Source organism: Taeniopygia guttata, chromosome 1A, assembly GCF_048771995.1.
Source record: "Taeniopygia guttata chromosome 1A, bTaeGut7.mat, whole genome shotgun sequence".
NCBI classification, from domain to species: Eukaryota; Metazoa; Chordata; class Aves; order Passeriformes; family Estrildidae; genus Taeniopygia; species Taeniopygia guttata.
This window is the reverse complement of record NC_133025.1, coordinates 71,927,050-71,950,628: the sequence shown is the minus strand read 5'-3', so window position 1 is coordinate 71,950,628 and position 23,579 is coordinate 71,927,050. Positions and strand designations below refer to the sequence as shown.

At 45.8% G+C, this 23,579-nt stretch overlaps 1 protein-coding gene across 9 annotated transcripts in view; it reads right to left on the bottom strand.

The window, feature by feature from the left end:
* Positions 1-23,579, bottom strand: part of LRP6 (LDL receptor related protein 6) — a 244,183-nt gene that overhangs the window by 32,575 nt on the left and 188,029 nt on the right. The window lies entirely within an intron of this gene.

Genomic DNA, 23,579 nt, shown 5'->3' with positions numbered 1-23,579 from the left:
AGACAAATTATTATTTATATTATATTTCACACATACTGCTAATACTTATTTTTACTTACCTTTGAATTTTTTATATAGATCCCCAGCAACAATATTTAGAGCATCTGCAAATAAAAGACTGGGAAACAGTTATTTTACTCCATCAGAACTTGGGAAAGGCCAGATTTAGATCTCTCCAAAGGGTCAAAGCTACATAACACCAGTTAATACCATTTACTGTAGAAGCTGAACTGATTTTGGTCTACACATAAGTTTCCTGTTTCTGCCAAACTTCTGCATGAATATTAAAAGTCTGAAGAATGACCACAAGCAGATCACCTAAACCTACAAGCTCACTGTTTCCCATTTTTAACCATGCCAGGATCTTCTCTTTTGATCACGTGAGTGGACATTTCCCTCTAAAACCTTCTGACCTAACCAAGAAGTCTCACCATTACCAAAGTTTCACACCAAAAGCAAAGCACCTCTGTCTGTATCATGCCTGCTGATGGTGCCAGCACACAGTATGGCCCAAGGTGTCTGCCCCATGGATTTCCCCGGGGTATTCACACTTTTCCAAAGGTAGCCAGCACCTACGCTGACTCTGAAAACAATTGCCCTTGCAAGAAGGGTCCATGGCAGCTCGGGGCACTCGTGGTCAGCCACAGGGCCTTGACACACAGAACAGGATAAAGGGACTTGGAGGATTCCCACAGCTGGCCTGCACTGACAGATAGAGCAAGTCCCTTGGGATTGTGGAGTGAATTCTGCCTCCCAAGGACTGCAGGCTCACATCCACACCCAGGACTATTCAGAAGAGCTGCAGCAAGAGCAGACATCGGGCAGCTCAGGGTTTCTCTAAGCCCAGTCCTACAAGCCTGTGGGAGCCACAGGTAGCCAGGAAGTTCCTGAGGAATCCAGACCCTCAGCCAGCAGCACAAAGTCCCAGAGCTGCCAAATCAGAGAGAACTGCCTTCCACCTCTTTTCGCTCACACACTGGTGCTGAAAACTGCCAGACAGGCTAAAAGTCACTCAGGGAGATATAGAGGGTGTTACTGATAAAGAGTTCTAGGGAAGCTGGATGGCCAGCATCCATCAAACTATCTTCTGGAAATCCCAGCTGTCACATTTCACTCCACTTTTCCCTTTAACTCAGGCTTTCCCCTTCCAGAATCAATTCTTCCTCCCCACCCTCTCCCACTCCCTGTGCAGATAGCTGGCAACACGCACAAGCTGGATCCACATGTGGTCACTGAAATTTGGCTGCACAGCTGACCTTTGCTGCTGCCAAAGGGAGGGAATTCCAGGCCAGAGCACCCCTCTCTGCCTGCCCTTCACTTTTCAGAGCTAATTGGCTTTTCTATCCCTTTCAGCACAGCACAGCATGGCCTCGTGGAGCTTGAAAAGCAGCAGTGGTTTTTATCACCATGGTGCAACGGAGAGAAGACTTCAGAGCATTTTCTGGGAACGCCACATACAGTTATATTACACTTGCAGAATTGTCTGGCTATTGTGTCTCCTAAGTCACACAGTGGACTACAAACAGTGCTGTTTCAGGGAAACTCTCTACAACCACTGAAAGTAAGTCACTAACTCTGTTAGAGCAGGCAATGGACTCACATGTTCACAAAAACTGACTACACATGCTAAAGCCAGACGCTTTGTAGGTAAATGAGAAACACCTCTGGTTTGGGGCCCATGCCTCAGGCAGCAGGTTTTTTTTGCATGGACAGGATGATTACTACTTGCGGGGCTATATGAAACATTTACCTTTTTATCCAAGTTATGAAAGAATAGCTTTGAAAAGCACAGTAATCCAAGGCCAAAAAGACAGGCAGACAAATGGACAGATTTCAGCCACTCGTTTGGTTTTCTTGGCGAGAGCTTTTTGCTCTTCCAAGGGCTGACCTTATGCATTTGCCAGGTCTGGATGATCCACTTGAAAAAAAAAAAAAAAAAAAAAAAAAAAAAGGCTTAAAGGAAATTTCAACAGCAGACTCTTCTGGAGGTGTCTTCTGTCAATCTCCAGCTTCCCACAGGACTTGGTGCTTGTCTGGGGCTTTTGAGGAACAGCTCATAAATTGCTGCTATTCAGCCACTGGCAGTTGAATCCTGCTTTATTTAGTTTTTGGAATCTTGTAGTGGATCCTCCCTGCTTCCTTCCTCCAGTCCCTGCTCACATTTAGTTTCAGTTTCCTGGAGCTAAGAGTGTTGACCCCTTTAAAAGCAGCAGCAGCAGCAAGAAAACCACAAAGCAAGAAAACCCTGTCCTGACCATAAATGTTGTACCCTCTGCATAGAGAGAAACTCCACCAACTTTTCAGGAAGAAGATGCAACAAACTCTTTTGCAGCATATCCTGCTATGACAGCCTTGCAGCATACAGAATCCAGCCTAGCAAGGAAAAAATAAAAAAAAAAAGTGTTGTGTTAAAAAAAATGCACAAGGAAAAGGTGCTATTTTACATGGATCACAGTAAAGCCACAACAACCTAAGGGTTAATTTCTTCATGAGAATGTTTGAAGTCTAAATTTGAAATCTGTTGTCAACTGCAGCTGGCTAAAATGGAAAGGGCTACATTTCTTTGCTTACCTTGATGCCTACTGGGATCTGCTTTAGGGCCAATTTTGCATGAAGCTCCTGGGAATTACTCATCTGTCTTCTTGCATGAGATGAAATATATCTGTTAGAAGGTTGCAAAATGTGTTAGGATGCATTGCAGTGCTGTGCTCTTCCAGGACAGAGGCACAAAGTCTGATTCTTACCGTAGCTGGGACTTTGGGGATTCCCAGAGCCATTTTCATGGCATCTAATTTTAGGTCATTTTCAGACAGATTTGTAATGACAATTTGGTTTATAGCCCCTCCCTCTGTGCCAGGGGCAGGAAAGTCTATCAAAGCAAATAAGGGAATTCTTCATCCTGGAATTCTGCAGGAATTCCCAATCCCGGAAATCCGGGAATTCCCCATCCTGGAATTCCGGGAGTTCTCAACATTGGAAATCTGGGAATTCTCAATCCTGGAATTCCCCAGCCTGGAATTCCGGGAATTCCCGCTGCTCCCTTTGCCTTTGGAGCTGCCCTTCCTGGCAGAATTCCCAGATTTCCTGGCGGAATTCCCGGATTTCCTGGCGGAATCCCCGGATTTCCCGCCGGGATTCCGGAATTTCCTGTCGGAATTCCGGGTTTTTTCCGGGATCTCTCCGTGCCCCAGCAGCTCCCGGAGCCGTTTCCACTCCGGGGGGTCCCGGTAATTCCGGCTCCCGTAAAACTGAGCCACGGAAAGTTGGGAACGCACCGGGATTCCCGGAATTCCCGGATTTCCTGACAGAATTCCCGGATTTCCTGATGCCATTCCTGCATTTCCAGCCAGGAGTCCCGAATTTCCCGTTGGAATTCCTGAATTTCCAACTGGAATTCCCGAATTTCTTTCTGGAATTCCTGAATTTTCCGCCAGAATTCCTGAATTTCCTGTCGGAATTCCCGGATTTCCGGCGGGGATCTGCAGCCTCCGGGCCGGCGCCGCTTTCTCCACGATTTCCTGGGAATTTTGGGAATTTTTTTGGGTATTTTCTGGAGCTGCTCGGAGCCGTTTGGGCGGGGGGGTCCGGAATTCCCAGCGGGAGCTGAAAAAAAAAAAACGGGAATGAGGGAGGGGGGAGGGGCGGGAATTCCCAAATCCCAAAATTCCCAAATCCCCAATTTAGGGGATTTTTGGGGAATATTTGGGTTTTTTTGGGATTTAGGGGATTTGGGTGTTTGGGATTTTGGGGATTTTTGGGGGATTTTTGGATTTAGGGGATTTTTGGGGTTTGGGATTTTGGATTTAGGGGATTTTTGGGGGATTTTTGGAGCATTTTGGGGTTTGGGGGGATTTAGGGGATTTTGGGGTTTGGGATTTGGGGATTTTTGGAGGATTTTGGGGTTTGGGGGATTTTTGGGGGGGATATTTGGGGGGTTTTGGGGATTTGGGGGACTTCAGGGGGGATTTTTAGGGGATTTTGGGGGTTTGGGATCTGGGGGATTTTTGGGGTTTGGGATTTTGGAATTGAGGGGATTTTTGGGGAATATTTGGGGTTTTTGGGGATGTAGGGGATTTGGGGGTTTGGGATTTTGGGGATTTTTGGGGGATTTTTGGAGGATTTTGGGATTTAGGGGATTTTTGGGGTTTGGGATTTTGGATTTAGGGGATTTTTGGGGGATTTTTGGAGCATTTTGGGGTTTGGGGGGATTTAGGGGATTTTGGGGTTTGGGATTTGGGGATTTTTGGAGGATTTTGGGGTTTGGGGGATTTTTGGGGGGGATATTTGGGGGGTTTTGGGGATTTGGGGGACTTCAGGGGGGATTTTTAGGGGATTTTGGGGGTTTGGGATCTGGGGGATTTTTGGGGTTTGGGATTTTGGAATTGAGGGGATTTTTGGGGAATATTTGGGGTTTTTGGGGATGTAGGGGATTTGGGTGTTTGGGATTTTGGGGATTTTTGGGGGATTTTTGGAGGATTTTGGGATTTAGGGGATTTTTGGGGTTTGGGATTTTGGATTTAGGGGATTTTTGGGGGATTTTTGGAGCATTTTGGGGTTTGGGGGGATTTAGGGGATTTTGGGGTTTGGGATTTGGGGATTTTTGGAGGATTTTGGGGTTTGGGGGATTTTTGGGGGGGATATTTGGGGGGTTTTGGGGATTTGGGGGACTTCAGGGGGGATTTTTAGGGGATTTTGGGGGTTTGGGATCTGGGGGATTTTTGGGGTTTGGGATTTTGGAATTGAGGGGATTTTTGGGGAATATTTGGGGTTTTTGGGGATGTAGGGGATTTGGGGGTTTGGGATTTTGGGGATTTTTGGAGGATTTTGGGGTTTTGGGTTTTTTTGAGGTCTAGTGTTTTTTGGGGGGGTTTGGGGGGGAGGGTTTGGGAATTTGAAATTTAGGGGATTTTTGGGGGATGTTTGAGGTTTAGGGGGATTTTTGGGGGATTTGGGGTTTCAGGCTCACCCGGGCGGGTCCCGGCTCCGTTTCGAGGCGGTTCCGGAGCTGCTGCGGATCCGGGAGAGGCTGAGCAGGGCCGGGATCCCGGGAACCCGAACCCCAAATCCCCAAATCCCCAAAATCCCAAACCCCAAATTCCCAAATCCCCAAAACCCCCCAAACTCCCAAAACACCAAATTTCCAAAAATCCCAAACCCCCAAAAAACAGATGGCAAGGTTCTCCCCCCCCCACGCAGTGCGCATGCGCGGTTCCCTTTGCAGGACGCCCGCTTTGCGCATGCGCACTGGAATTTCCGTACAGCATAATGGCCGCCTTCCTACAGCAGAGTTCCATTTTCCGTACAGTGTCATGGCCGCCCTGCGCACGCGCACTGGAATTTCCGTACAGCATCATGGCCGCCTTCCTACAGCAGAGTTCCATTTTCCGTACAGTGTCATGGCCGCTAGGCGCATGCGCACTGGAAATTCCTCTTCTGCGCGCAAAGCACCAAGCTTGTTTCCTGACCAGAGCTTGTTTTTGAGGCTCGGGCCGCCCGAGCCGCCGCCGCCCCCCGCCCTGCGCTCACAGACACCGCCCCGCGCGCCGCTCGCCGCGCGCTCCCGCCCCGGCACCGGCGGCTGCAGTACCGCCCTCTGCCCACAAGGCGGCAGCACTTTTCAAGCGAGCCCGCCACCAGGGACTCGCAAGATGGCGGCCCGTGGGGACCTGGACGGAGAGAGGCGTATTACGCCGATGCCCGTCGGCCCCCGCCAAAAACCCGCACGCTCGCGGTGCTGCTGACCCCACAGCCCCTGTGCACGGCACCGGAACCGCCGCGGGAAATCCCGTCGGGGGGCGCCGGCGTTGGGGACGATTCAGGCAGTGTAGAAAAAACAGACACGGGTCCTCGAATGCCGACGTCCTCTTTTTCGCGCCATCTCGAGAAGGTCAAGCGAGTCCGCGACAAGCCACTCCCAAGATGGCGGCCGCGGGCGGCGGGCTGCAGTACCGCCCTCTGCCCACAGGGCGGCAGCACTGCCGCCCGCCACCGCCGGGGGCCGCCGCTCGCCTCGGGGCCGCGGGCGGGGCCGGCGGCAGAAAAGAACGGGCGCGATGCCCTCCGGAACCTGCCCTGCAGCAAATGCCCCAAAACATCCCGCGCGGAAAAGAACGCCAGCAAAAAAACCCTGCCTCTAACCCAACAGGGACCAAAAGCAAAAACCTTCTCTTTTAAACTGCATTTCAAGCTCTTTTATTTTTATATTTTTCATATTTATATTCACATTCGGATTTATAACGTATATTGATGTGTAATTGTATTTTTATAATTTCTTACATTTATTCCTATTATATTTTATTATATTTTATATTTTTTCACATATCTTAATATATTGCTTATATATTTCTATAGTTAGATTTAGATTTCTAAAAGGTTTATATGGCTTCAAATAAACACCCTGCCCCTATCCAAGTAAAAATCTTTTTTAAAAGCCCCTTTCTTTTATACTTAAAATAACACCTCCTCCCCATAAAGAGACCCATCAACCATTAGACAAAAAGCCCTAGTGCCAGTCTCATGCTTGCACATCTAACAGGAGACCCTCCCCATAACCAAACAAAAAATCAAAATAACGTACCAAAAGTAGTCCTTACTAACATTAAAAATACAACTCAACCGTATCCAAAAAACCCTCACCTTTATTTCCTCCAAACACCAAATACTCTTCAAATTCTAAACAACAAAAACCATCAGAACATACTTCAAATATAGAAAAGCCTAACCATATAAATATTTGTCAAAGCCCACAAAAACTATAAAACAATCTAATCAATATCCTGCATTAAAAAAAAAAAACCCACTATACAAATTAGTGCCATTTGAAATGTAACACAAATAAAAATATTTTCCTAAGAAACATGTCTCCCAATAAGTAAAACCACCCTGTAAAGATATAAGTAATAATCATAACTCAGCAAGCTAAAATTTCTTCAAAACCAAAAGACTTAAAAAACCTTCAATATTTATAAGTAATAACATTTAATATGTTAAGTATTAATGAAATCAAACAAAATTAAATGTCAATACATTTAAACAAATACATTTTCTTTTTATCAATTAAAATTAAGTTTATTATTCCTTACTATCAAAATTCATTCAGTCTAAATTTAAATGTTATTTAATATAACTTATGCTAAATTTTATTAAAAATCATTTCTCTAAACTATACAGTATATGGTCAATTTTCTTAAAAAAATAAAACACCTCCAATTAAAACAACTAAAAGAAAACACTAACAAACGCCTATTCAGAAGTAAAAAAAAGTACACTGTATTATATCATCAATTTCATCAAAAATTCTGTACTTCATTACAATCTCTACTCTTATCTTTTAGAAGCGACACCAAAAAATAGCAATTACTATTCATATCATGCTGTTTGAAAATTTTACTCTATTTCCTGAATATATAAATATTTTTTAAAAGTTATCCTAACTTCTTCAAACACTTACCACTAATATACTAATTATATTATATCAATATATAAGCTTTTATAATAAACAATATTTATTAAATATTGTTATGATATTTACAACCAACTTTCATATACTTTATTATCTCTTTATAGAATGATCTAAAAAACACACATAAAATTTCTAATTCCTACTTTTTTATTCTCAACTTATACAGCGCTTAAACCAAGTTAACTCTCTAACTAATCTCTACACTAACTCTATAATTTAACTTAATGTTATATCATAATTTTAACTATTTTTCAAGATTAAAAAGGTATTCCATTAAAAACCTCCTCCAAACTGTTAAACTTATCACTTTCCTCAGTTATTATTACAAAATCACTTGAATACAAAATCCAACTACAACATTAATTTCTTTTTCTAAGTTTCACACTAAGTAATCACTCTCTCATACATTTCCTCCACCTTCACACTCTCAATATCCAAATCCAAACTCACAATCCTGTCCATAACCACTTTCAAATCTTTAAAAAGAAGTTTACTATATTCAAAGCATCTCAATTCTAAAAAACTTCTAAAAAAATCCAATTATTAAATAATGTAATTAATCTTTAATCCTAAGATTTTTACTCTTAAGTACTATTTTTAAAAACATTATATAAAAATATATTAAATAACATTCACCAATTAAAATTTAAACTATAACCTAACCCTAACTCTACCTAAATAAAATAATTAACAACAAACCCAAATATTTTCTACGTCAAAAATAAATTCAAATAATTTTAACTTAACAATTTAACTTTAACAATATAACAAATAAACTTATTTTTAAAATAAACTTGAAAAATCATTATCCACACATAATTATTTAACTTACCACTAATTTAATATTTATCAACTGTTATAAACTCTAAAAGTATGTACAATCTTTTAATACTTACTAATTATATAATTTCACCTATGTTACTAATTATAGATATTATCTAAGTAATTCCTAATTATTATCAATTTCTTCTTTACTACATACATTATTTTACTCTTATATTTCTTCATACTTATAACTGAAAAATTATAACAACTTATATCATTATTTCTCATATCAAAACATAAAGTTTACTTATATCTCAACAAGTACAAAAACCCAAGTAAATTTCAATAAGAAACATAAAATCAGATCACACAAAAAACACACTCACCGCTCCACAAATAAAACACCAATGTAAATACAAAGACAAATTACACTATGGAAATACAAACGCAGATTACACAAGAATTGCAACTTACACCTAACATCGTGTACTACACCCACCAAAATATATAAACTGTAAGTTTCTTTATAAATATAAAAAGCAATGTTATAAAAATCTTATTTAGTAACTTACAAATTATGAAATTCTATCAAATATTTTACTTCTACTCTACTTTATTTACTTTTAATTATGTCACTTTACCAATTAACCAACCAAAAACAAACATTTAAGTAACTTTAACTAAAGTTTCAAGTTTAAATGCTTTGTATTTATCTAGCACTACTCAAAAAAATCCATTCTTTACTTACTTACTTAAGATACCAATAAAAACCATTACAAATAGTCCATATAATTAAAAAGCCCTTACATTATTAACTCTTAATATTAAAATAGCTACCAATTTAAAACAAAAAAGTCATTTATCCATCAATAGTAATCAAAATATAAAAGTAATTTTAAGCTTTGAAACTTAAAATCAAAATGGTAGCATCAGTTTTTATACCACCTATTACTTCAACCACACTAAAACAATTAAATCAATTAAAATATTATCTAAATAAACAATCTAATTCGACATCCCTTACCCTAAATAACTTTTAAACAAATATAAAACTATTAAATACGCAGTTTTACAAAAAACAAAAAAAAAATTATTTTATTAACATACAAATATAAAAATTTAATAAAATGTATACATTTATCTAAAACACCAAATCTACTTATTAAAGTGTACAACTTTAAGAAATATCAAAAATAAGAATAACTAATAAAATATAACAATAAATAAAATTTAACACCATAATTTAAAAATCTTGTAACAAAAGTATACATTTTAATTATATTATTACAATAATAATACTAATGATAACACCTTCTGTATGTTAATTTATGCAACAAATGCTTAACAAATCCATTATTAAATTTTTTTTTTCATACAGAGAGAGAGGGGAGACATGGGAATGGGAAAACCAGAAACTCCCACAGACACTGAAAGATTTGATCTGCAGCCTCGGGAGAAGCTGGGATTGATGTACCAATACAAGACACGGGCATTACGCAGGAAAAGAATAAAACAACATAAAATAACTTCTGTTTCTGTGGCTGTCAGTAGGAGCCTGCCCCGAGTGAGTGAGAGAGGAAACTGTGTGGGCACGATGGGGAAGGGTTTGCAGGGCAGGGCTGGGGCTGTGTGCGCTACACTGAGAGCTGACAAGTTCCAACAGAAGGCATTGAACAAAAGTACCCTCAGTGCGGCAGAACTGAGCAGAGGTGCTGGGTTCCAAAAGCCAAATAAACCCCGGGGTTAGAAAGTTCTGGCCTGCCTTGGAACAAAGAACTTGTGGCTGCTCCTGAGCCGCAGCAGCTGCTCGCTCTGCAAACCCTCACGCTCCCAGGCGGGTGTTCACCTGAGCACTGAGTGCTCCCGGCCCAAGAGCAGTCCCATCCCTTCCTTGCTAACAGCACAGGGAGAAAAAATGAAAAAAGATCACTCTGGCCAGCAGGGCTCTCTCTCTCTGCGTGGGTTAGGGGCAGGGCCCTGCAGGGAGCAGGGCGCTCCAGCACCGACAGCCCGAATCCAGAGCAGATCCACGGGGGAGCAGCGGGCTGGGGACAGCTGGGGACAGCAATGAGCAGAGCCCATCAGCCTCCCTCTGGGGCTGGGACTGCATTTAGCACACAGCTCATACCAGCTGTGGCACTTACACACCTCAGACTCCTTACCACAAACCAGTTCTGATCTAGCTCTCAGGGTGACCTGCACCTCCTCCCCAAAAACCACAGGAATTAGAATTTCCTGCTGGTTTTACAAACTTCACGGCAGCTTTGCAAATGCAAATCCCAGCAGGTCCCTGCTTTCCAGAGCACCCATCCTCAGCCATCTCCACTTCCCTGGAAAACTGCTCCAGCCCCGGGCTGTACCAAGGTGAGCACAAGTCTGGAGAGGTCAGAACCCTCACCTGGACTGCTGCACTCGGAGCGAGATCCAGCTACAAATGGAATTCCAGAAACAGCCTCCAAAATGTTCCATAATCACACCTTTAAAATGGCTCCACAGGGCAACAGCTCCAGTGCCAGAGCAGCACCTGCACGAGTCCTTGTGCCAGCCCTGGCTCCCTGAAAAACACAATAAACCAACATCACACAGGCTTTGTTTGCAGAATTCCTGATCCAAACCCTCACCTTTTCTGCCCAGCATTGAGGGAAATCTGACACGGTATTCACAGGTAACCTTTGCTGAGAGCAGCCATCACCCCAGTCCTCCAGCCTGGGCAAGGTTTTGCAGTGAATGGACCCAACTTCTAACCCTGAACCTAAATTTCTGTCAGCTTTTGTTGGAAAGAGACTGGAGATTAAAACCTACAACAGATTTAAAACAGTGCACAAGGAATAACCGGCCCAGACAAAACCAAACCAGCCCATCTCTGCTCCACCCCATTTCTCCCTGTTCTGGGAGAAATACTGATATAATTTGCAAATACTCCCCTTCCCTGCTGCACTATCCTTCACTGCACGTCCCTGGAGAGGATTTACTCCATTTTCTGTGCCCAGCAGCACCTCTGCAGCCCAAATCCCACTCCTCGCAGACACAGCCTGAGCAGAGCTCAGGCAGTGTTCCCAGCAGCGGATGCAATTCCGAGTTCCCTGGATTGCTCACGGGGCACTCGCAGCAATCTCCCCTCAGCCCAGACTCTCTGTGCTCAGAGGGAAGCGCAGCCCGATGGGACACAGCTCTGGCACCACATTCCCCTTGTTCCTGCTGGCCTGGAAAGCCACAGATAAACCCAGTCCCTCCGACCTTGCACCCTGAACCCCAGGAGAGCCGGAGCTGACCCCAGATCCCGGCGCCCTGCACGGCTGCGCTGACACCAGCACAGGCTGAGCGCCGCCCAGCACCCTTCCTCATTTTCCTCCCTCTGCTCCCAAATCCTGCCAGCCCTCCCCTGCAGCTCCTGCCCCAGCCCCAGCAGAGGCTGGCACCCAGCCCTGCAGCAGCTGGCAGAGCTGGGAATGCACCGAGAGCTCGGCTCCCCGGGCTCCCAGCCCCAGACCAGTCCTTGGGTGCCCGAACAATGCCCAGCCTGCCCCCCTGGGCACAGCCAAACACCACAGCTCCGTCAGCCCCAAGGAACTCTGGCATTTGCCTCTTCCCTGCTGCCCTTTCCCAGCACACAGGGGTACGGCTGGGCTGTCAGAAATGGCATTCCCGAGGCACTTAATCCCAGCAGAGAGGAAAAGGGGAACCCTGCGTCCCTCTGACTTACCCCACAGCGTGGGCAGGACCAGGAGCCCTCCAGTGCACCCCCCTGGTGCTGAAGCCTCTTGGCTCTGGCTGCTTAAACACTGAAGCTTCTGGCAAAGATGGGAGGAGCTTAATGATTTCTCCTGTCCTGAAAGAGAGGAGGAAAAGAGCATTAAGCCCACTGTGGAAGTCAAAAGATCCCGGCTTTCACACTTCTGCTGTGATTGCTCACCATGGGGTTTTATCCGTGAGAGGGGACACCAATTCAAATATAAAAGCATTTTTATTCCTAACTATTTCATTAAAAGGAAGCTCATTTCTCTATTGCATTCTTAGCCTAATTTTAACAGAACCATTTTTATCCATGGCCCCACTTGTCCGTCATTCAATCCTTTACCAAGGGTACTTTATACAAAGGAAGGGATACCTGGTGCTGTGTCACAAGAAATCCCAAAGAGGAAAGTGTCCAAAACCTCACAGAGAAAGGTTTCAAGGCACTCCAGTGCACAGACAGCTGCTCATGCCTTGTCAGGCCACACCAGTTCTGTCACATCCACCTGAGCTGTGCAGGCGAGGCAAAGGCTGCCCTTCCTCCCAGGGAACACTGTCTGAGACCACAGAGAGCCATCCTGGGTGAAAGGAATGAAATGAAAATGTTTTCTGGCAGAAAATGAGCGTCTGTAATCAGAACCTCTGGACAGATTTAGTAACACCACTTTCAGATGATAAATACAGGCCATGCCCATCCTTCCAGGCCAGGTGAAACCAGGAAGGAGAACTACAGGAAAAGCAGGAAGACAGAGCCCCTTATTTGGATATATATAGAATGCCCCTGGTTTGGTGGTTTGCCTTTGCTCCTAAGCTTTGGCTTCACCCCTCTCCAGAGGAGCAGGGAATTCCTCCAGGGTGAGGGGGAGTCTGGTCCCACTCCAGGATGTGTCCAGTAAAGGAGGGAATTTGTTTAGAGTAAGTGAGCAGTGTTTTTGTTACACACAAAAATCAAACCAAACAAACACTGAATTGGACTACACCGAGCTGCAACACAGAGTGTTCACAGCAGGCAGAGGCCAGAGGAGCACACAGCACCCAGAAGTACCATTTCACTTGGTTCTTCTGCTCTCATGCATTTTAATTCTGCTTCGCTTCACAGCTGCTACTCTGCCAAGGCCATTTCCATTTTCAGAAGCCTGTGTCACCTGTAGCCAAGGCTTAAACATCACAGGATCTATGTGCACTTCAGTGATCTTACACTAAGTACCTCAGAAACCAAAAGAATAAATCCAAGACTTCAGCTGGGTTAAAAATACCAGAACAACAAATAAGCAAACAAAAACCCAAACCCGCCTTTCCACTAGTTTTAAAAACAGAAGTCTTTACAACCAGCATAAAATGAATGTAACATTTGGATCCAAGCAGAGGTACAATTTAAATGCCAGTATTCTGGAACTGCTAATAACTCTGCAAGTATTTACATGGGTGGATGTGTTACTGGATGGAAAGAATATAATGCACGAAAGAGAAGATTAGCTGTGTTTAGGATGGGAAGAAGATGACTAAAAAATACCTATTGTCTGGACGCTCATGCAATCATCTTCTCTTGACCTCAGGATGGCTGCCAAAAATAGAGAGTGCTGTGTGACCACCATGTGTAGTTTGGAGAGCTTGACTACGCTCTTAGTGAGGATTCTTTCATGTATAGTAACTGGATGGCAACGTTCAGGACCTTCAGAAATGTTTCATCTCTGTAACGGTACCTTTGGGAGAAGGATCACAGAGAAGTCAGACTGTAACCAAACCCAAGAAAACCCACTTGAAGCTACAAGTTGGGTAAGAAATGAGAACTTGGCAAAGAAAATTAACTTGGCAAAGAAAATGAACTTGGTGAAACCAAACCAAATTCAAATGAAAGCACTTACTTGAGCCCTGTCTTCACAAGGTCACACCAGTCATCTGGGTCCACTTCTTCAACCACACACTGTGTGCAGCAAGTAAAAACAGGTGTTGGTTTACATTTGGCACATGGAGCTTCTACAGCAATTTTTGTTCAAGGGACACACTAAGAACACGCAAGCCAAACGCTCACGTGGGATGATCTGAGGTTAACAGGGAAAAAAGCTCTTGGATACAACAATCCTAACGCCTGGCTCAAAAGAAACTTGTTGGTCTGGGAGCAGGGGCTGTATGGAATCAAAAAGCAAGCTGGGCTGTAGGTTCCAAAAACCCAGCGGCTCAATACTCTTCAAACGCCTCAAGTGCAAAAGGATTCTCAACTTGACAAGTCACAGCGAGAGCCTGGAGCAGACTGACAGCTGCACATCCCAACAGTCCTGGGAATGCAGGTGCCAACCTCACCAGGCTGGAAACACCCTCAGGATGGGATGGACCCTGTGAGGTGGCCCCAGGGCCTGCAGAGTCAGCCAGGTCCTACAAGGGAGTCTCAGCAAAAGCCATGAGAGCGCAAAGGCATTCACTGCCCAGGGACCTTCAGTGTTGCGTGTCACGGGGATCCCTGTTCACTGAACTCAAACCAAGGCAACAGTATACAGAGGGAGTGACCAAGTAGTGTTCTTCAAGATCAAAGTCTGATTTCTATTCCTGATCAACCAGACTTTTGCCCCAGACTTCAGATGGCATGGCAGATGGATCTTGGCACAAGTATCTCTATCAGCTTCTTTTAAAAAAGAAGGTGATAACTTAAATTTTAAAAATTAAATTAATTAATTTATAATAATTAATTAATTTTAACTTCTTTTTTTTTTTTTTTAATTCCACTGGTAACCTTTGATTTCTTTCTCCTAAATACCTCAAGCTCACACATTCAAAGGGGATTCGTACCAGAAAGTCATCATCAAGAACACAAAACTGCCTCGTATAAAGGATTCTCAGGACTCGGAAAAAGCTATGAAAACTCCATGGAAACCAGAATCCATAAAACAGGAAATCGAGTCCAATCTGTATTTACAAAATTACAACTGCCCAATCACACATATGCATACAGTCCCTCTGTGGCAAAGCAGATAAGCAGTCTCACCAATAATTCCTCTAACCTCAGCAGCACGGACCTCTCCACTTCTTGCTTGCCTTCATCTTTACTGCTGCTGTACATGGCAACTAACCCCTTTACGCAGGCTGAGAAGAGATGTCTCCTCCAGGAATGCAGCTCCTCTGAGTTTTTGAGCACCGTGGATATGGCATCTGCCACGGCCCAGCTGCAGAGAGATAGTTGTTGATTTTCTTATTAACATTTTAACTTGGTTTTGTATATCTTAAAGATGTCTTGCTGCCAAAGTGCAAAGCAACAGATTCTCGGAGGAGAGGACGCTGTTAATGCTCCCATTCCTATCACACTGATTCCCAGGACAAACTGAGCCCTGGGGGAGACACACACACACACACACACACGCTGCCCACCTCTCTTCATTGCCTGCTCTCTCCGGAGCAGCAGGAAGGCAGTCCATCAGGTTGTGCAGCCCTTTGCTTCCCGGAGGTGGCAACAGCTTGGAAAGAATTTGCAGTTTCACAGTGGCCTCAGGGTCCTGAATTGCGGCACCGAGCTCCTTCCACAGGGCTTTCCTCAGGACAGGTGTGACAGCCGAGACAGCTGTGGGGAGAGCAGAAGGCACAGGTTCCTCCACCTGCAGCTGTTAAACAACACACTAAACCTAATTTTTTTCTAATCCAGCCCCAGACCACTCAATGTCTAGGAAATGATGCTACAGCAGCTGCTAATCTGTTACAGAGAAGTGCTACACAGAGGCTCACTTCTTTACCCATCCTCTACTTCCCAGGGTCTGACAAGGCCTTATCACTGCTTGACCTCGTAGGCAGAGCTACAGCCCCATTCAGCCTGTTCCTGTCAGAACAACTGACATTTGTTTACAAACCAACAAAATCGTTATCCCTACCTAAATACACCCATAATGCCTCAACCCATTCCCAGGAGGGCGGCAGGAGGGGCGGGCGCAGCCCTGTTCCGACGCCGCTCCACCCCGGCCCGGGAGCGCCGCGACCGCGCCTCCGCCGCCCGCCGGTACCGGCCCCGCCGGGCCGCCCTCGCGGCTGCCATCCTTCCCCGGCGCTGCCGCGGAGCCGCCTTCACCGCTTCCCTTTTACTCACACACACCGCCCCGCTCGCCGCCGCCCCGCGCCCCTCCGGGCCCGTCTCGGTGGTAATTGGAGCCGCTCTTGCCACTTCCGCCACAACTCGGTGGTTTTTGGGCCGCTCTGGCCGCTTCCGCCCCGTCTCGGTGGTTTCTGTGGCCGCTCTTGCCGCTTCCGCCCCGTCTCGGTGGTTTTGGGGCCGCTCTGGCCCCCCCGCGCCGTCTCGGTGGTTTTCGGCCCGGCGCTGGCCGGGGAGCTGCAGTACCGCGCTCTGCCCACAAGGCGGCAGCACTTTTCAAGCGAGCCCGCCACCAGGGACTCGCAAGATGGCGGCCCGTGGGGACCTGGACGGAGAGAGGCGTATTACGCCGATGCCCGTCGGCCCCCGCCAAAAACCCGCACGCTCGCGGTGCTGCTGACCCCACAGCCCCTGTGCACGGCACCGGAACCGCCGCGGAAAATCCCGTCGGGGGGCGCCGGCGTTGGGGACAATTCAGGCAGTGTAGAAAAAACAGACACGGGTCCTCGAATGCCGACGTCCTCTTTTTCGCGCCATCTCGAGAAGGTCAAGCGAGTCCGCGACAAGCCACTCCCAAGATGGCGGCCGCGGGCGGCGGGCTGCAGTACCGCCCTCTGCCCACAGGGCGGCAGCACTGCCGCCCGCCACCGCCGGGGGCCGCCGCTCGCCTCGGGGCCGCGGGCGGGGCCGGCGGCAGAAAAGAACGGGCGCGATGCCCTCCGGAACCTGCCCTGCAGCAAATGCCCCAAAACATCCCGCGCGGAAAAGAACGCCAGCAAAAAAACCCCTGCCTCTAACCCAACAGGAACCAAAAGCAAAAACCTTCTCTTTTAAACTGCATTTCAAGCTCTTTTATTTTTATATTTTTCATATTTATATTCACATTCGGATTTATAACGTATATTGATGTGTAATTGTATTTTTATAATTTCTCACATTTATTCCTTTATTACAATTTATATTTTTATGCATTGCTTAATACATTGCTTACATATTTCTATAGATAGATTTCTATTTCTATAAGGTTTCTATTGCTTAAAATAAACCCCTGCCTCTATCCAAGTAAAAATCTTTTAAAAACCCCTTTTCTTTTAAACTGCGTTTAAATTTATCTCTATATTTCGCATTTATATTCAAATTTACGTTTAAAATGTAGATTGATGTATGGTGTTATATGAAAGTATAAAATAGAAATGAAAATAAATATTCAGAAGAGATAGAATAGAAAAATCTCTGCATACATTGAATATATATTTCTATATTTAGAATGATATCAAAATAAAAGGTATATTCATTTTTCTTCCATTAAAACCCTGCCTCTAACCAAATAAAAAGCAAAAAAAAAGCCCCTTCTTTAAACGATACTTGAATATTTATATATTGTTTTCATCATTATAGTCACATTTGCATTTCTACTTTATAGTGACGTATTTAGAAATATATATCATATATATATATATATATCATATATATATATATATATATATATATAAAGGTAGCAAGATAGACAAATTATTATTTATATTATATTTCACACATACTGCTAATACTTATTTTTACTTACCTTTGAATTTTTTATATAGATCCCCAGCAACAATATTTAGAGCATCTGCAAATAAAAGACTGGGAAACAGTTATTTTACTCCATCAGAACTTGGGAAAGGCCAGATTTAGATCTCTCCAAAGGGTCAAAGCTACATAACACCAGTTAATACCATTTACTGTAGAAGCTGAACTGATTTTGGTCTACACATAAGTTTCCTGTTTCTGCCAAACTTCTGCATGAATATTAAAAGTCTGAAGAATGACCACAAGCAGATCACCTAAACCTACAAGCTCACTGTTTCCCATTTTTAACCATGCCAGGATCTTCTCTTTTGATCACGTGAGTGGACATTTCCCTCTAAAACCTTCTGACCTAACCAAGAAGTCTCACCATTACCAAAGTTTCACACCAAAAGCAAAGCACCTCTGTCTGTATCATGCCTGCTGATGGTGCCAGCACACAGTATGGCCCAAGGTGTCTGCCCCATGGATTTCCCCGGGGTATTCACACTTTTCCAAAGGTAGCCAGCACCTACGCTGACTCTGAAAACAATTGCCCTTGCAAGAAGGGTCCATGGCAGCTCGGGGCACTCGTGGTCAGCCACAGGGCCTTGACACACAGAACAGGATAAAGGGACTTGGAGGATTCCCACAGCTGGCCTGCACTGACAGATAGAGCAAGTCCCTTGGGATTGTGGAGTGAATTCTGCCTCCCAAGGACTGCAGGCTCACATCCACACCCAGGACTATTCAGAAGAGCTGCAGCAAGAGCAGACATCGGGCAGCTCAGGGTTTCTCTAAGCCCAGTCCTACAAGCCTGTGGGAGCCACAGGTAGCCAGGAAGTTCCTGAGGAATCCAGACCCTCAGCCAGCAGCACAAAGTCCCAGAGCTGCCAAATCAGAGAGAACTGCCTTCCACCTCTTTTCGCTCACACACTGGTGCTGAAAACTGCCAGACAGGCTAAAAGTCACTCAGGGAGATATAGAGGGTGTTACTGATAAAGAGTTCTAGGGAAGCTGGATGGCCAGCATCCATCAAACTATCTTCTGGAAATCCCAGCTGTCACATTTCACTCCACTTTTCCCTTTAACTCAGGCTTTCCCCTTCCAGAATCAATTCTTCCTCCCCACCCTCTCCCACTCCCTGTGCAGATAGCTGGCAACACGCACAAGCTGGATCCACATGTGGTCACTGAAATTTGGCTGCACAGCTGACCTTTGCTGCTGCCAAAGGGAGGGAATTCCAGGCCAGAGCACCCCTCTCTGCCTGCCCTTCACTTTTCAGAGCTAATTGGCTTTTCTATCCCTTTCAGCACAGCACAGCATGGCCTCGTGGAGCTTGAAAAGCAGCAGTGGTTTTTATCACCATGGTGCAACGGAGAGAAGACTTCAGAGCATTTTCTGGGAACGCCACATACAGTTATATTACACTTGCAGAATTGTCTGGCTATTGTGTCTCCTAAGTCACACAGTGGACTACAAACAGTGCTGTTTCAGGGAAACTCTCTACAACCACTGAAAGTAAGTCACTAACTCTGTTAGAGCAGGCAATGGACTCACATGTTCACAAAAACTGACTACACATGCTAAAGCCAGACGCTTTGTAGGTAAATGAGAAACACCTCTGGTTTGGGGCCCATCCCTCAGGCAGCAGGTTTTTTTTGCATGGACAGGATGATTACTACTTGCGGGGCTATATGAAACATTTACCTTTTTATCCAAGTTATGAAAGAATAGCTTTGAAAAGCACAGTAATCCAAGGCCAAAAAGACAGGCAGACAAATGGACAGATTTCAGCCACTCGTTTGGTTTTCTTGGCGAGAGCTTTTTGCTCTTCCAAGGGCTGACCTTATGCATTTGCCAGGTCTGGATGATCCACTTGAAAAAAAAAAAAAAAAAAAAAAAAAAAAAGGCTTAAAGGAAATTTCAACAGCAGACTCTTCTGGAGGTGTCTTCTGTCAATCTCCAGCTTCCCACAGGACTTGGTGCTTGTCTGGGGCTTTTGAGGAACAGCTCATAAATTGCTGCTATTCAGCCACTGGCAGTTGAATCCTGCTTTATTTAGTTTTTGGAATCTTGTAGTGGATCCTCCCTGCTTCCTTCCTCCAGTCCCTGCTCACATTTAGTTTCAGTTTCCTGGAGCTAAGAGTGTTGACCCCTTTAAAAGCAGCAGCAGCAGCAAGAAAACCACAAAGCAAGAAAACCCTGTCCTGACCATAAATGTTGTACCCTCTGCATAGAGAGAAACTCCACCAACTTTTCAGGAAGAAGATGCAACAAACTCTTTTGCAGCATATCCTGCTATGACAGCCTTGCAGCATACAGAATCCAGCCTAGCAAGGAAAAAATAAAAAAAAAAAGTGTTGTGTTAAAAAAAATGCACAAGGAAAAGGTGCTATTTTACATGGATCACAGTAAAGCCACAACAACCTAAGGGTTAATTTCTTCATGAGAATGTTTGAAGTCTAAATTTGAAATCTGTTGTCAACTGCAGCTGGCTAAAATGGAAAGGGCTACATTTCTTTGCTTACCTTGATGCCTACTGGGATCTGCTTTAGGGCCAATTTTGCATGAAGCTCCTGGGAATTACTCATCTGTCTTCTTGCATGAGATGAAATATATCTGTTAGAAGGTTGCAAAATGTGTTAGGATGCATTGCAGTGCTGTGCTCTTCCAGGACAGAGGCACAAAGTCTGATTCTTACCGTAGCTGGGACTTTGGGGATTCCCAGAGCCATTTTCATGGCATCTAATTTTAGGTCCTTTTCAGACAGATTTGTAATGACAATTTGGTTTATAGCCCCTCCCTCTGTGCCAGGGGCAGGAAAGTCTATCAAAGCAAATGAGGGAATTCTTCATCCTGGAATTCTGCAGGAATTCCCAATCCCGGAAATCCGGGAATTCCCCATCCTGGAATTCCGGGAGTTCTCAACATTGGAAATCTGGGAATTCTCAATCCTGGAATTCCCCAGCCTGGAATTCCGGGAATTCCCGCTGCTCCCTTTGCCTTTGGAGCTGCCCTTCCTGGCAGAATTCCCAGATTTCCTGGCGGAATTCCCGGATTTCCTGGCGGAATCCCCGGATTTCCCGCCGGGATTCCGGAATTTCCTGTCGGAATTCCGGGTTTTTTCCGGGATCTCTCCGTGCCCCAGCAGCTCCCGGAGCCGTTTCCGCTCCGGGGGGTCCCGGTAATTCCGGCTCCCGTAAAACTGAGCCACGGAAAGTTGGGAACGCACCGGGATTCCCGGAATTCCCGGATTTCCTGACAGAATTCCCGGATTTCCTGATGCCATTCCTGCATTTCCAGCCAGGAGTCCCGAATTTCCCGTTGGAATTCCTGAATTTCCAACTGGAATTCCCGAATTTCTTTCTGGAATTCCTGAATTTTCCGCCAGAATTCCTGAATTTCCTGTCGGAATTCCCGGATTTCCGGCGGGGATCTGCAGCCTCCGGGCCGGCGCCGCTTTCTCCACGATTTCCTGGGAATTTTGGGAATTTTTTTGGGTATTTTCTGGAGCTGCTCGGAGCCGTTTGGGCGGGGGGGTCCGGAATTCCCAGCGGGAGCTGAAAAAAAAAAAACGGGAATGAGGGAGGGGGGAGGGGCGGGAATTCCCAAATCCCAAAATTCCCAAATCCCCAATTTAGGGGATTTTTTGGGGAATATTTGGGTTTTTTTGGGATTTAGGGGATTTGGGTGTTTGGGATTTTGGGGATTTTTGGGGGATTTTTGGATTTAGGGGATTTTTGGGGTTTGGGATTTTGGATTTAGGGGATTTTTGGGGGATTTTTGGAGCATTTTGGGGTTTGGGGGGATTTAGGGGATTTTGGGGTTTGGGATTTGGGGATTTTTGGAGGATTTTGGGGTTTGGGGGATTTTTGGGGGGGATATTTGGGGGGTTTTGGGGATTTGGGGGACTTCAGGGGGGATTTTTAGGGGATTTTGGGGGTTTGGGATCTGGGGGATTTTTGGGGTTTGGGATTTTGGAATTGAGGGGATTTTTGGGGAATATTTGGGGTTTTTGGGGATGTAGGGGATTTGGGGGTTTGGGATTTTGGGGATTTTTGGGGGATTTTTGGAGGATTTTGGGATTTAGGGGATTTTTGGGGTTTGGGATTTTGGATTTAGGGGATTTTTGGGGGATTTTTGGAGCATTTTGGGGTTTGGGGGGATTTAGGGGATTTTGGGGTTTGGGATTTGGGGATTTTTGGAGGATTTTGGGGTTTGGGGGATTTTTGGGGGGGATATTTGGGGGGTTTTGGGGATTTGGGGGACTTCAGGGGGGATTTTTAGGGGATTTTGGGGGTTTGGGATCTGGGGGATTTTTGGGGTTTGGGATTTTGGAATTGAGGGGATTTTTGGGGAATATTTGGGGTTTTTGGGGATGTAGGGGATTTGGGGGTTTGGGATTTTGGGGATTTTTGGAGGATTTTGGGGTTTTGGGTTTTTTTGAGGTCTAGTGTTTTTTGGGGGGGTTTGGGGGGGGGGTTTGGGAATTTGAAATTTAGGGGATTTTTGGGGGATGTTTGAGGTTTAGGGGGATTTTTGGGGGATTTGGGGTTTCAGGCTCACCCGGGCGGGTCCCGGCTCCGTTTCGAGGCGGTTCCGGAGCTGCTGCGGATCCGGGAGAGGCTGAGCAGGGCCGGGATCCCGGGAACCCGAACCCCAAATCCCCAAATCCCCAAAATCCCAAATCCCCAAAACCCCCCAAACTCCCAAAACACCAAATTTCCAAAAATCCCAAACCCCCAAAAAACAGATGGCAAGGTTCTCCCCCCCCCACGCAGTGCGCATGCGCGGTTCCCTTTGCAGGACGCCCGCTTTGCGCATGCGCACTGGAATTTCCGTACAGCATAATGGCCGCCTTCCTACAGCAGAGTTCCATTTTCCGTACAGTGTCATGGCCGCCCTGCGCATGCGCACTGGAATTTCCGTACAGCATCATGGCCGCCTTCCTACAGCAGAGTTCCATTTTCCGTACAGTGTCATGGCCGCTAGGCGCATGCGCACTGGAAATTCCTCTTCTGCGCGCAAAGCACCAAGCTTGTTTCCTGACCAGAGCTTGTTTTTGAGGCTCGGGCCGCCCGAGCCGCCGCCGCCCCCCGCCCTGCGCTCACAGACACCGCCCCGCGCGCCGCTCGCCGCGCGCTCCCGCCCCGGCACCGGCGGCTGCAGTACCGCCCTCTGCCCACAAGGCGGCAGCACTTTTCAAGCGAGCCCGCCACCAGGGACTCGCAAGATGGCGGCCCGTGGGGACCTGGACGGAGAGAGGCGTATTACGCCGATGCCCGTCGGCCCCCGCCAAAAACCCGCACGCTCGCGGTGCTGCTGACCCCACAGCCCCTGTGCACGGCACCGGAACCGCCGCGGGAAATCCCGTCGGGGGGCGCCGGCGTTGGGGACGATTCAGGCAGTGTAGAAAAAACAGACACGGGTCCTCGAATGCCGACGTCCTCTTTTTCGCGCCATCTCGAGAAGGTCAAGCGAGTCCGCGACAAGCCACTCCCAAGATGGCGGCCGCGGGCGGCGGGCTGCAGTACCGCCCTCTGCCCACAGGGCGGCAGCACTGCCGCCCGCCACCGCCGGGGGCCGCCGCTCGCCTCGGGGCCGCGGGCGGGGCCGGCGGCAGAAAAGAACGGGCGCGATGCCCTCCGGAACCTGCCCTGCAGCAAATGCCCCAAAACATCCCGCGCGGAAAAGAACGCCAGCAAAAAAACCCCTGCCTCTAACCCAATAGGAACCAAAAGCAAAAACCTTCTCTTTTAAACTGCATTTCAAGCTCTTTTATTTTTATATTTTTCATATTTATATTCACATTCGGATTTATAACGTATATTGATGTGTAATTGTATTTTTATAATTTCTTACATTTATTCCTATTATATTTTATTATATTTTATATTTTTTCACATATCTTAATATATTGCTTATATATTTCTATAGTTAGATTTAGATTTCTAAAAGGTTTATATGGCTTCAAATAAACACCCTGCCCCTATCCAAGTAAAA